Source organism: Myodes glareolus, chromosome 19, assembly GCF_982192425.1.
Source record: "Myodes glareolus chromosome 19, mMyoGla1.1, whole genome shotgun sequence".
NCBI classification, from domain to species: Eukaryota; Metazoa; Chordata; class Mammalia; order Rodentia; family Cricetidae; genus Myodes; species Myodes glareolus.
In genome coordinates, this window is record NC_142044.1 from 38,800,209 (window position 1) to 38,812,804 (window position 12,596).

Consider the following 12,596-nt stretch of genomic DNA (forward strand, 5'->3'; position numbering starts at 1 on the left):
GAGCAGAGACAGACTTCCTAAGGTGAGGTGCGAACCTAGCAGAAATGGTCTGCCAGGGAGGGCTGAGGGTTCCCGTTTGGGGATGGAGTGAGTCCCAGTTCTCCAGAAGTGGAACTGGATGGTTTGAGGTATTGCAGGGACTGGATAGCCCAGACAAAGTCAGAGAAGCTGATTGACTCGTGTGGAGACTTAGGGAAGACTGTCCCACTGACCGGATCCCTGGAATTGGGGCGGGGCAGAACCATCAAGTCTGTCTTAGAAAGGGAGAAGCAGGAAGTTGGTCATCTTGAGTGTTAAAGTGAACACAGCATAATCTATCAAGACCTCTTTTCCCTGTCTGTCTGTCTGTCTGTCTGTCTCTCTGCTTACCAGGACCAGTCTAACTCCTGTCCTTCATGTTCTCTCACTGTTTATACAAGACTCTTTGTGTATGTGATCTGGAGACATCCTTCACCTTGAAGAGTCATCCATCCTGAAATCTGAAGTTACCTACACCCCTCCCTTCTTTCCCCAGAGCTCCGTCTCTTCCCCCCAGAGGCAGCACTGGTCCCTAACGGTGTTTGTGTCATTTTCCTTGCAGGCTTGAGGCAGACTGCAGAGCAGAGTAGGCTGTTGTGTAGAAAGTAAGCAGGGAGGCCTCTCAACTGAGCCAGGCCTGTAAGGCTGGTTATCATTGCTGGGGTGGTCAGGAACCCAGAGGTGCCTGCATCAGTCCCTGGTCCTCCCACCCCTTGGTGCCTGCAGGAGACACTAGCTCAGGTGACATAAGGACAAAGAGGCCACTCCATAGGAACAACCTGGCTTGTCTTCCACATTGGCAGAACTCATAGGCAGAATAGATTTGGTTGTGTGGCTAAGGTCCCAGAGCCCCTCCCTTCCTCCAACCCAGGACTGTGCTGCCCTCTGGCTGGTGGCATGGAGGTAGACCAGAAAACAGCTGAGCGGTCTTTTTTCCCCCTTTCCTCCATGAAAAGACAAAGAGCAGAGCGTGCCAAGCATGTGGCGCTCTGAACCCAGAGGCTGTGGTGTCTAGAGAACGGCCTGCAAGTGTCTGGGATCTAACCACCTCTGAGGAGCGGTGTATTCTCTTTGGGAGACAAAGCTAAGCAATGTAAGAGGGCGATTTCACTTCTCTCCAAACCAGGTGACGTTCTGGGCATTTCCAGAAAAAGAGAGAAGAAAGAAGAAGGAGGACCATGAAGATGAGGAAATCTGGTGATGTGAGGCTCTTGGTTGGGCACCAGCACCAGAGGAAAAGAAACAGCAATGAATCCGGAAGCAGCTATGGTGATGATGCAGGCAACCAGGACCCTGTGTCACCTCCAGTCCTGGGAGCCATCACAAGTGTCCCTGAATGCTGCCTGCCCCTGGGGAAATGTGGGCTCCAGCTGTTCCTGCTGCCATGCCTCCACTCCCCATCACGAACTCTAACCTGGCGGAATGGTTAAGTCCAATGGAATGCTGTCTTACAGTTGCCTTGGTCATGGTGTTTCATCAGAGCAACAGAAAGCAACTAAGATACAGACGCCTTTATTCTTCATACCTTTCTACACTTCAAGAAGATGATATCCAGCCACACTCCAAATCTGCACGGGACTATCAGTGCTATTAGGCATCTCATTCTATATTTATTGGCATCTCAAATATTCAACTAATTAATCGGTGTGTGTTTGTGTGTGTCTGAATACATGTGTGTGTGCATGCCACATTATACATGTGGGGGTTAGAGGACAACTTTTCAGGAATCAACCCTGCCCCCCAACTGTCATTGTCACTGTTCTGTTGCTGTGTAGAGATACCATGACCAAGACAACTTATAAAAGAAAGCATTTAATTGGGGGCTTACTAACAGTTTGAGAGGGTAAGTCCATGACCATCGTGGCAGGAAGAATGGCAGCAGGCAGGCAGGCAGGCAGGCAGGCAGGCATGGTTCTAGAATAATACCTGAGAACGTACATCTTGATCTGCAGGCAGAGAGAGAGAGAGAGAGAGAGAGAGAGAGAGAGAGGGGAGAGGAGAGACTAGGCCTGGTGTGCACTTTTGGAACCTCAGAGCCCACCCCCAATAACACACCTCCTCCAACAAGGCCACACCTCCTGATCCTTCCCAAACAGTTCCACCCTGTGAACCAAGCATTCAAACATATGAGCCTATGGGGGCTGTTCTCATTCACACTGACACAGTTGTATCTCTCTTGTTGCTTCTGCCTTTATGTTGCGTGTATATTTGAGCTTCCAGCAGATTCTCCTGTCTCTGCCTCCCATCTCACCACAGGAGTACTGGAATTACAGACATGGGTCACCTCATCCAGCTGGGACCTGAAGATTGAACTCAGGTCATCTGATGTGTGCAGAGAGCTATGTCTCTGCCTGTGGTGGCTGGAATAAAAATGGTCCCACAGGCCCGTAGGGAGTGGCACAATTAGGAGGTGTGACCTTATTGAAGTAAGCATGGCCTTGTTGGAGGAAGTGTGTTGCTAAGGAGTGGGCTTTGGGGTCTCAGAAGCTCAAGAAGCTCTTCCCGCTGCCTGCCAATCAGGATGAAGAACTCTCAGCTCCTCCTCCTGTACCACGTCTGCCTGCCTACTGCCATGCTTCCTGTCATGGTGATAATGGACTAAACCTCTGAAACTGTAAGCCAGCCCTAACTAAATGCTTTCCTTTATAAGAGTTGCCATAGTCCTGGTGTCTCTTCACAGCAATAGAAACCCTAACGAAGACTCTGCCCTGATTGGTCTTTGTACTATTGTTGCTGCGTTTTTGGTTGTTGACTTTCTTGAGGCAAGGTTTTGCTATGGAGCACAGGCTGAATCTGAGCTCTCAGTACTTCTCCTGCCTCATCCTCCTGAAGGCTGGAATCGCAGGTCTGTACCGCCACATTCAGCAGCTTTTTGCCTTTTTCCTTTTATGAGGCTTGTGTTCAAATGTGGGCCATACCTGCAGCAAACAGGAACCAAGAGCAATCGGAAACGAGGGCTTTGTCAGGGCTTTTGAAGCCTACTCACGAAGGAACAGCCCTGAGATGACAGGCTTCAGATGTGGAGGAGGGAGATGTGTCATGCCTCCTAATCCTAACAGCAGGAGCTGAAAACTGAGATGGTCGGCTGTGTGGCGTGTGCCTGTAATTCTAGACACAGGGGGTCAGAATGTTGCATAGTGAGGTTCAGTCTAGCCTGGGCTACAAGAAGCCCCGTCTAAAATAAAACAAAGCAAAAATAAATAAATAATAAACAAAAAACCAGAAGGTGGGGATCTGGCCCAGTTGGTAAGGTGCTTGCTGCCCAGGCACAGGATCAGTGTTCAGATCCCAGTCCCCACATGAAAGGCTATAACCCAGATCTGCAGGGACTGGGGTGGAGGGGGCAGTGGGCGGGGAGGGGGGGTGGCCTGTCTTGGCCTGGCCAAAAAGGGTCAGATCTAGGTTCCATGAAAGATGTTGTCTCAAAAAATAAGTGACAGAGGAAATTGACCTCTGACCTCTACATGTGCACACATGGACTAGCACAGCCCCATACACGTCCACATGTGCACACTGTGCCTACATGCACACACACACACACACACACACACACACAGAGACACACAGACACACACACAGACATATACACACACTGACACACAGACATATACACAGACAGACAGACACACACACACAGAGACTTAAAACAACAAAAAGCAAAGAAGAAAAGTATCCGAGTTTTCTGTTGTTGTGATCAGAATACTGTGAAAAAGGCAACTTTCAGCAGGAGGTTTATTTGGGGCTCAGGGTTCCGGAGGGTTTAGACTCCATCACCATCGTGGTGGGAATCGTGGCAGCAGCAGGCCTGGGGCGCTGGGTCGGCAACTGGGAACTCTCATGTCCGGTCACTAGCAGGGAGCAGAGAGAGAACTTTTCAAGTGGAGTCTTTTGAAACCTAAGCCTGTGTCCAGTGAGCGCCTCCTCCAGCAAGGCGCACCTCCTAATCCTCCCCGCAAAGCCACCAACAGCGGACCAAGCATCCAAATGTCTGTAACATGAAAGCTGCTCCCACCAAGCGTTTGATCCCACGGAGAACAGTAACTTGGCAGCACACTTTCCGTCCTGCTGGTCCTCAGGGCTGAGTGAAAAGGACAGAGAAAAGTCTCCCTCTCTGAGGAGCTCCGCAGGGCACTGTCAATGGGGCCTGTGGTGGACGGAGCCCTCTACACCCAATTTGCTCCTTTCTCTCTCTCCAGTTCCACCCCCTCCCCTCCGCCTTTCTTCACCCATTCCCAAACCAGGAGGGTGTCTAGGCCTCACCCAGGGATCCAGAGCCCTGGGGACTCAGCGCCATTGTGCTTGCCTTATGAGGTGGGACTGAACGGCACGCGCCATCAGGTTCTGTGGACTGCACTGGTTACGGGGATCCCCACTGTCGTGCCGTCTACCTGCCAGCCCCACACCCTTCAGGCCCTTGACTTCATCTGGTTCCTCTCGCCTGCTCCGCTAAACCCAGAGTGCTGAGCAATGCGGAACCCTACTCGAGCTGGTGGGCCACCTCCTCTTGGATGAGGGCAGAAATAGAGCTGCCTTCCTCCCTTCCCAGGTGGGGCACCTGATAAGCGCCGGGAAGTGGAAATCCTGGACTCTTTCCTGAACTCCATCACTGCCTGGGCAGTCACTGCCTTGCATTTTGCCTTTCTCTCTCTCTTCCCCCCTCTCTCTCACTGGTTTTTCAAGACAGGGTTTGTGTAGCCTTGGCTATTCTGGAACATGCTCTCTAGACCAGGCTGGCCTCGAACTCAGAGATCTGCCTGCATCTGCCTCCCGATTGCCGGGATTAAAGGTGTGCACCATCCCGGCCAGCAAGTCTCCTTAAAGGGGGTCGCCCTCACTGACACCATGCTGAGGCTCTGGCCACTCCTCTTCGGGCAGCCTTGAAGAAGCCCTATGGTTTGGGTCTGCACTGAGGCCACTGTTGGGATCTTTGGTATCTCCCAATTGCAGGCCAGATTGCTCGCTGCCACCCATGACACTTCACGACTTTCCTGAAGAGACAGGAAGTAGGCTGCTCGCTGTCTTTGGGGTAAAATCTGATGGTGCTCTCCTCAGAGTGGGAAAGTCTGCCAGAGGCCCCTCCTGTTTCCCCAGAGATACTCAGACAGGCTGGCCCATAGCCATCTAAAAGTTGGAGGACCCCAGGCTATCCTTGACACTGCTGGGAGGCCTTGGGGCTGCTTTGTGCAAGCTCACTCGGTCTGCAGTGCCGGCTTCTTTCTCACAGGCTCACCCCTTGGAATCTGAGCCCACAGCTGCTAAGTGCAACCTCAGAAGAGCCTTGCCGTATGAATATACCACAAGAAGGCTGCAGCCAACTGCACGGGTCAGCCCCAGCCACCTGGGAAGACTGCACCCAGCTGCACGGGTCAGCCCCAGCCATCTGGGAAGGCTGCAGCCAACTGCACACAGGTCAGCCCCAGCCACCTGGGAAGGCTGCAGCCAACTGCATGGGTCAGCCCCAGCCACCTGGGAAGACTGCACCCAGCTGCACGGGTCAGCCCCAGCCGTCTGGTAAGGCTGCCCAACTGCACACAGGTCAGCCTAGCCACCTGGGAAGGCTGCACCCAACTGCACACAGGTCAGCCTAGCCACCTGGGAAGGCTGTAGCCAACTGCATGGGTCAGCCCCAGTTGCCTGAGAAGGCTGCAGCCAACAGCACGGGTCAGCCCCTAGCCGTCCGGGAAGCCTCCTAGCAGAAAAATTGACCTAGAGCTCAAACTCTGTAGACTGTAACGAGCCAGGATTTGGACCAAAGGAATTCAGAAGGAAAACTGAATGGGGACCTTTTTAAAGGGGCATTTTAGTTAAGAGAATTTTCTAGCTCCAACAGGTGGCACGGGTTTGTCATTCCAGGTACGTGGGAAACTGAGGCAGGAGGATCACAAGTTCAAGGCCAGCTCCAGGAATTTCCCTTACAGATGTTTAAGCTGGATGAGAACACCAGAGAACTATTTGCCATTGCAGGGCAAACTGACAGGACCCCAGGATGGTCCATGAACCCCGCCTCACGGCTGGCTCATTGCGGCTGGCTCATCAGGGCTGCTCCCGGAGTCGCGTGTGCACTCAAGGCCCTAGTCCCTGCCACACTGGAGCTTCCGTGTTCTCAACAGTTGCTGTCACCAACGTTTTGATAAATGTCTTAGGAAACAAAACTAATTTAGTGGTAAGAAGCAAAGCAGAGGCTGGTGTCAGAGGATGGCAGTGGAGCCCGAGGCTTTAAAGGGGACACTGGAGTGTGAATGGATAAGCGTGCAAGGAACACCCAGAGACTCAAAGCCGCTCTAGCTTCATGGTCACCTGCCCTTTCTGGAAGTCTTACAGGGCACAGAGGACCACTGAGGGCTCAGACCCTCAGTTAACCCTTGCTTGCACAAGTTCCTATGTGACTGGAAGCCTGGGGGAGGAGGGGCAGGGGAGGACAATCAAGGGGACTGAGAACGCTTGCTAAGGATCTAGAGCAGGAGACAAGCTTCTGGGTCCCTGGCCAGCGCCGGAGAGGAAGATCAGCCTGCTGGGTCTGAGGATGCAGATGACAGGGGCGCAATTGGATCTGTGACGTCGGTCATTGTAAAAACTCAGGGTAATCACAACTGTTCTTCTCCGGGTGACTCGTCCACACCCCTGGCTTAAACACAGCCCGTCCTGACCTCTGGACATCTGTCTTCGGTGCTGTCTCCTCTGGGTCTGATGACCTGACAATAGCCAGTGTCCACAGTGTCAGGCGACAATCACCACACAAAGGTGTCATAAATGGTGTTGGATAGCATGAGCTTCTCACTACAGGACACATGACATTTCTGGTGAGTTGAGAAAGGATGATTAGGGAGCTGCTGGGGATTGAACCCAGGGCCTTGTGTGCACGATTGACATGTGTCTACCAACGATTCACTTTTTTAACTTTTTTTTTTTTTTTTTTTTGGTTCTTTGAGACATGGTCTCCCTGTAGCTTTGGAGCCTGTCCTGGAACTCACTCTGTAGACCAGGTTGGCCTTGAACTCACAGGGATCCGCTTGTCTCTGCCTCCCTCCTGAGTGTTGGGATTAAAGGCATGTGCCACCACCGCCCGAGTAATTTTTTTTTTCTTTTAAATTTCTCAACTTTCCTACTTAGAGATATTTAACATCCAGAACAAAGTAAGGAACCACTACAAGAAAATAAGAAAATTTCCAAAATCCATCTTAATTTTATAAGGAGATGAGGAGGTGGCCAGGAGGCAAGGTCACTGCTGGAGAGAGGCAAGTCTTTGTCAAATGAACATGGGGCTCACATTCTAGGGGAGCACTAGAATCAGGGAGTGGCTAGAAACTTCTCTACCCAGGATGCACCAAGAAATTCTGGAGGTGGAGCTTAGGATCTGGGGAGGGCCTGAATCACATGTATTCTAAGGCTTTCTGGTTGATTCCACTGTGCAAACAAGTTTAGCCCACTGCGTTAGGATGGTAGGGGGAATGCACCCGTCCTCCCTTCCTGTGTGGCAAGTGCTTCACTTACTGAGACACCTCCCCAGCCCAGGCTTCTCTTTTATAGATGGTAAGACCTCAGAACTCACATTGCAGAACATCTTGCCTGTTACTGAGCCCAGCTTGGGGTAGGTTCTGGATGGGCACTGGGAATAGCATGGGAGAGGCAGTTTCTACTCCAAAAGCTCAGGGCCCAGGCCCTCTGAGAAGCCATCGATGAGAGGAGGTCAGGTGCCCTGGGAAACCCCAATGGACACACAGGGTGGAGCGAGTCTGGGGGAGGGGAACACCCAGCGAGGAGAGGCCGGTCCCCTTCCACTGTGTCACCTGCCAGTTTGTGTCCCTGGCCTGTGCGTTTGCATCCAGATGGCTGTTCACCCACCCGTTCTGTCATTCAGTGCACAGGTGACCATGTGTGCACCCTATCAAGCCTGGGGCAAGTAAGACAGGCATGGTGGGTGTGCAGGATGACAATGACGAAAGAGCTCACCCAACCTTGGAGCACCCGAGGATCCAGAGGGCCCACCTGTCCTGACTCACTGCCAGGCAGCGGTCCCTGAACCGAGGTTTAAGGGGCAAAGTGTCAATATGGGTCTCAAGCCTGAAATTTCAGGGCTAGAGAATTCCTGTTGCAGCCAGGAAGCCAGTAGCCATGAGTTAAGTCAAGGCTTGGAGTAATCCCAAAAATGCCCAGAAAGAGAAATCTGCAAGAGACAGATAGGGTTGGAGAACCATGAAAACCTAAAGAGTCACCATCACTGTTTGACTGTGAACCGTGTTCCAGGGACTCCTGTTTGAGCACTTGGTGTCCTATTGACAGTGCTATTCTGGGGAGCTGGGAGCCTTTGGTCGGTGGGTCTGAAAAGTGGTGTTTCAAGGCAGGGTTTCTCTGTGTATCCCTAGCTGTCCTGGATCTCACTCTGTAGACCAGGCTGGCCTCGAACTCAGATACCCATCTGCCTCTGTTCCCTGAGTGCTGGGATTAACGGTGTGCACCATCATTGGCCAGCCTGTTTCTACTCCTTATCTGCAGCTGCTGTGATGAGGTCATCCCAAGCTCCCACTGCCACAGGCGCCACACTGGTCACATCTTCCTGCCTCGACTGACTGTGCTGTCTAGAACCATGAGCTAAACCAAACTTCTCTTCCTTGACTGCTCACTTCAGATATTGTGTCTCAGTGAAAATGAATAAAGTGTGGTCAGTAAAACTGATGCTGTGGGGCTGGACAGATGGCTCAGTGGTTAAGAGCACTGGCTGTTCTTCCAGAGGTCCTGAGTTCAATTCCCAGCAACCACATGGTAGCTCACAACCATCTGTAATGAGATCTGGTGCCCTCTTCTGCCCTGCAGGTACACATGCAGACAGAACACTGTAGACAAAATAAACAAATCTTTCTTAAAAAAATCCTGATGATGTGACAGGTGTGGTGGGTCTTACCTGTCATCTCAGCGCTTTCAAGCCTGAGGCAGGAGGATTACCATGAGTTTGACATCAGTCTTGGTTACACAGTGAGATCATATCTCAGAAAAACAAGTCAAAAAACAAAACAAAATTAAAACAAAACAAAAATCCAAACCAAACTTTTTTTTTTTTTAAAGATTTATTTATTATGTATACAGTGTTTTGTCTGTATGCTTGCTGGCCAGAAGAGGGCACCAGACCTCATTACAGATGGCTGTGAGCCACCATGTGGTTGCTGGGAATTGAACTCAGGACCTCTGAAGAGCAGTCAGTGCTCTTAACCTCTAAGCCATCTCTCCAGCCCCAAACTTTATTTTATTTTATTTTTTTTTAAGTTTTTTGGAGACAGAGTTTCTCTCTGCAACTGCCCTGTCCTGGAACTCACTCTGTCAACCATGCTGGCCTGGAACTTGCAGAGATCCCCTGTCTCTGCCTCCGGAGTGCTGAAATCAAAGGTGTGCGCCACCACCCACTGGCTCCAAACTTTTGCTGAGTAAATTTAGGATGTGTTTCCCAAGTTGCATCTGAGGCCTCAGTACATTTATAATTGCAATGAAAATACAAAACTCCTCTCCCCAGTCACTCCTTCACCTGCCCTGCTCCCCTCCTTCACCCTTGCTCCTCTCCTCTCCCCACACTGCTCCACTCCTCCACCCTCCCTGCTCCCCTTCTTCAATGCTGCTCCCCTCCTCCACCACTGCTCCCCTTCTCCACCTGCCCTGCTCCACTCCTTCACCCCTGCTCCCCTCCTCCACCCACCCTGCACCCCTCCTCCATCCACCCTGCTCCCCTCCTCCACCCGCCCTGCTCCACTCCTTCACCCCTGCTCCCCTCCTTCACCAATCCAGCTGTCTCCTCTCTGCTCTTGTGCTTTTCATTGAAGATTCTCATGACCAAGCTGAGATTGAGTCTACATCGCCACTGGCCTGTAGTGGAAAGTGGTTTAAAATATTCCACCACTCATGACCTCTCATCCACACGCATACAAATTGGATTCCGACTTGGTTATTAAAAAGAAAAAAAAACATGCAATTGTGGTGCGTGTTGGGATAGAAGAGAGGTTTCTCTAGATTACAAGCTGGATGAAATAACCCCCGGCAGTGGCCTGCCTGTTAAGACAGATCTGCATTTATGACTCAGTGCTCAGCATAACCAGGAAAGCTAGCACACACCTCCTTCTGTAACGGGTAGCATTTCTAAACCGCTGGCGGTGGTCTCAGTGAGAACGGCCTCCACAGTCGTATGTTTGAACACTCAGTTAGTACAGTTGGAACTGTTTAGGAGAGAGCATGAGGTGTGGTCTTTTTGGAGGCTTCAAAAGTCTGCCTCACTCTCGGCTATGACTCTAGCGCCATACGTGACAGCCTGCAACCATGGTGATGTACTCTAACCCTCTGCAACTGTAAATGCCAAATTAAACTTTTTTTTTTTTAAGTTACCTTGGGCAAGGCAATAGAAAAGAAATTAAGACATCCCCACTTTTAAAAATCACTTCCTATCCCCAAGAGATTCCAACCTGGAAAACTTTCCCATGTACTTACAGACCACGTCATGAAGAGAGGCGACCCTTGGCACTTATTTGCTTGGACTATGGGAAGGAATAGATTTCGATTCCCAAACCATAGTGTCGGACTTGGGATGGGTAAGGTCAAGGGTTGGAAGAGCGAATTTCGAGGGGCTGACAATCACTTTTCCACTGTTGGTAAAACCTTTGAATGCGTCATTATCCTAACACCACAGAAACAGGGGCAGCAGTTCAAAGCCAGCTTGGTCTGCATATTAAGTTTCAGGCCAGCCGAAGCTATATAGAGACCTTGTCTCTCCCCCCATCCAAAAGACTCATCACTTATCCAGTTGACATTCCCCCAGCTCCAGCGAAGCTACTGGCTTATTTGAAAGTAACTGTGTACACATTGTGCTTGGTGGGTGGAAGCAAGTGTAGGGTAAGAAGCCAAACGAGGCCGTTGACATAGACTGGGTGACGTGAGTGGGTGTAAAAATGCCTTTGGTAGGTAAAATAGTACATGCAATCCCAGTGCCTGGGAAGGCAGGAGGTCTCCTGAGTTCAAGGCAAGCCACGGTTATACAGTAAGACCCTATTTTTATCTTAAAAAAAAAAAAGCCTTTTGTATGCCTTCATGGTAACATTTCCCCAGATCTGACGACTGTGGGTGTGCTGACCCACCCTGGCATTTGATCCCTCTTCCTGAGAGACTTGCATCATCCATCCCAGCACTTTAGATGACACAGGGATACACTTCTAAAGACTTCTTACGCGCGTGCGCGCGTGTGTGTGTGTGTGTGCGTGATACATGTGTACAGCTGCCTGCAGAAGCCAGAAGAGGGCATCAGATCCTCTGGAGTTGGAATTACAGGGGGTTGTGAGTTGCCCCATATGGGTGCTAGGAATCGAACTTAGGTCCTCTGGAAGAACAGCCAGTGCTCCTAACCACTGGGTCAGCTCTACCAGCTGGGTGCATATGCCCATTTGCTTTTCGACCCCCCCCCTTCCTAATGAACATAGCTCATTAGCACACCCGAGTGTTGACACACACAAACCTATACTTGCAGGGTGGGATGCAAGCACAGAAGCGGCTGGGGGCTTGGAGAACTGTACTAAGTTTAGATTGTGGACTGGAAAATGGAACTTTAGGGAGCTGGATGTATGGTCATGCTTTTTAGGAGGATCCAGGTTTTCGAAAGCCTGAAGAACTGACTGAGAAGCCTGGAAATCTGTTTTCCTCACAACTGAGATGAATGCATTAGCAAGTGAACCAGGCAGGTACAGGGGCAGTACTGGGAAGTCACTTAAGCTGATGGGTGCTTAGATCATGACCAACGGGAGAGCTGGTGCAGCCAAGGTTCAGGGAGAGGTAGGTGGAGAGGAGCAACTCAGAGCTCAGAAACTGGCTGGTGACGCTGTCCCCAAGGGAACATGATGCATGCAGCAACAAGGGTTTCTGAGTAGTGCGGTTAAAACAGGGCCTGGGGTCGGTGATAACTGACCCAGAAGAGGAAGGACAACTGGAGTGTTGCCTCCTTTCAAAAGGTTTTTCTTCTTTAATTAGAGCAGCAGTTCTCAACCTGTGGGTCACAACCCCTTAGGTGGGGTGTCAAATGACCCTTTTACAGGGGTCACAGATCAGATATTTATATGACGATTCCTAATAGTAGCAAAACTACAGCTATAAAGTAGCAAGGAAATAATTTTATGTTTGGGGTCACCACAACATGAAGAACCATATTAAAGAGTCAGGAAGGTTGAGAACCACCACTCTGAAGTATATCCATCACACAAAACTCGTGTGTGTGTGCGCGTGTGCGCGCGCGTATGTAAGGCCTTGAACTCAGAGATCCACTTGCACCTGCCTTCAGAAAGCTGTGGTTAATGGTGTTTGTACCACTGCTGGCTAAAATATAGCTAAAATTTATGACACTTCCTAATGTGTCATACAGCTTGGTTGGTTTTTCACTTGCCCTCTTCTTACCACACAGGCCTGTTGACGACTTTACCTTGATGGTGAGAAACAAGCTTCTTCTGTAATTCACCCAGATTATGGGCAGAAATAGCTGTTGGAATTGGTGACATTTTGAGATGCACACAGGGTAAGAAAGGGGTCAGCTAGATATGAGCTGGGCTGCCTGGGGCTGGACC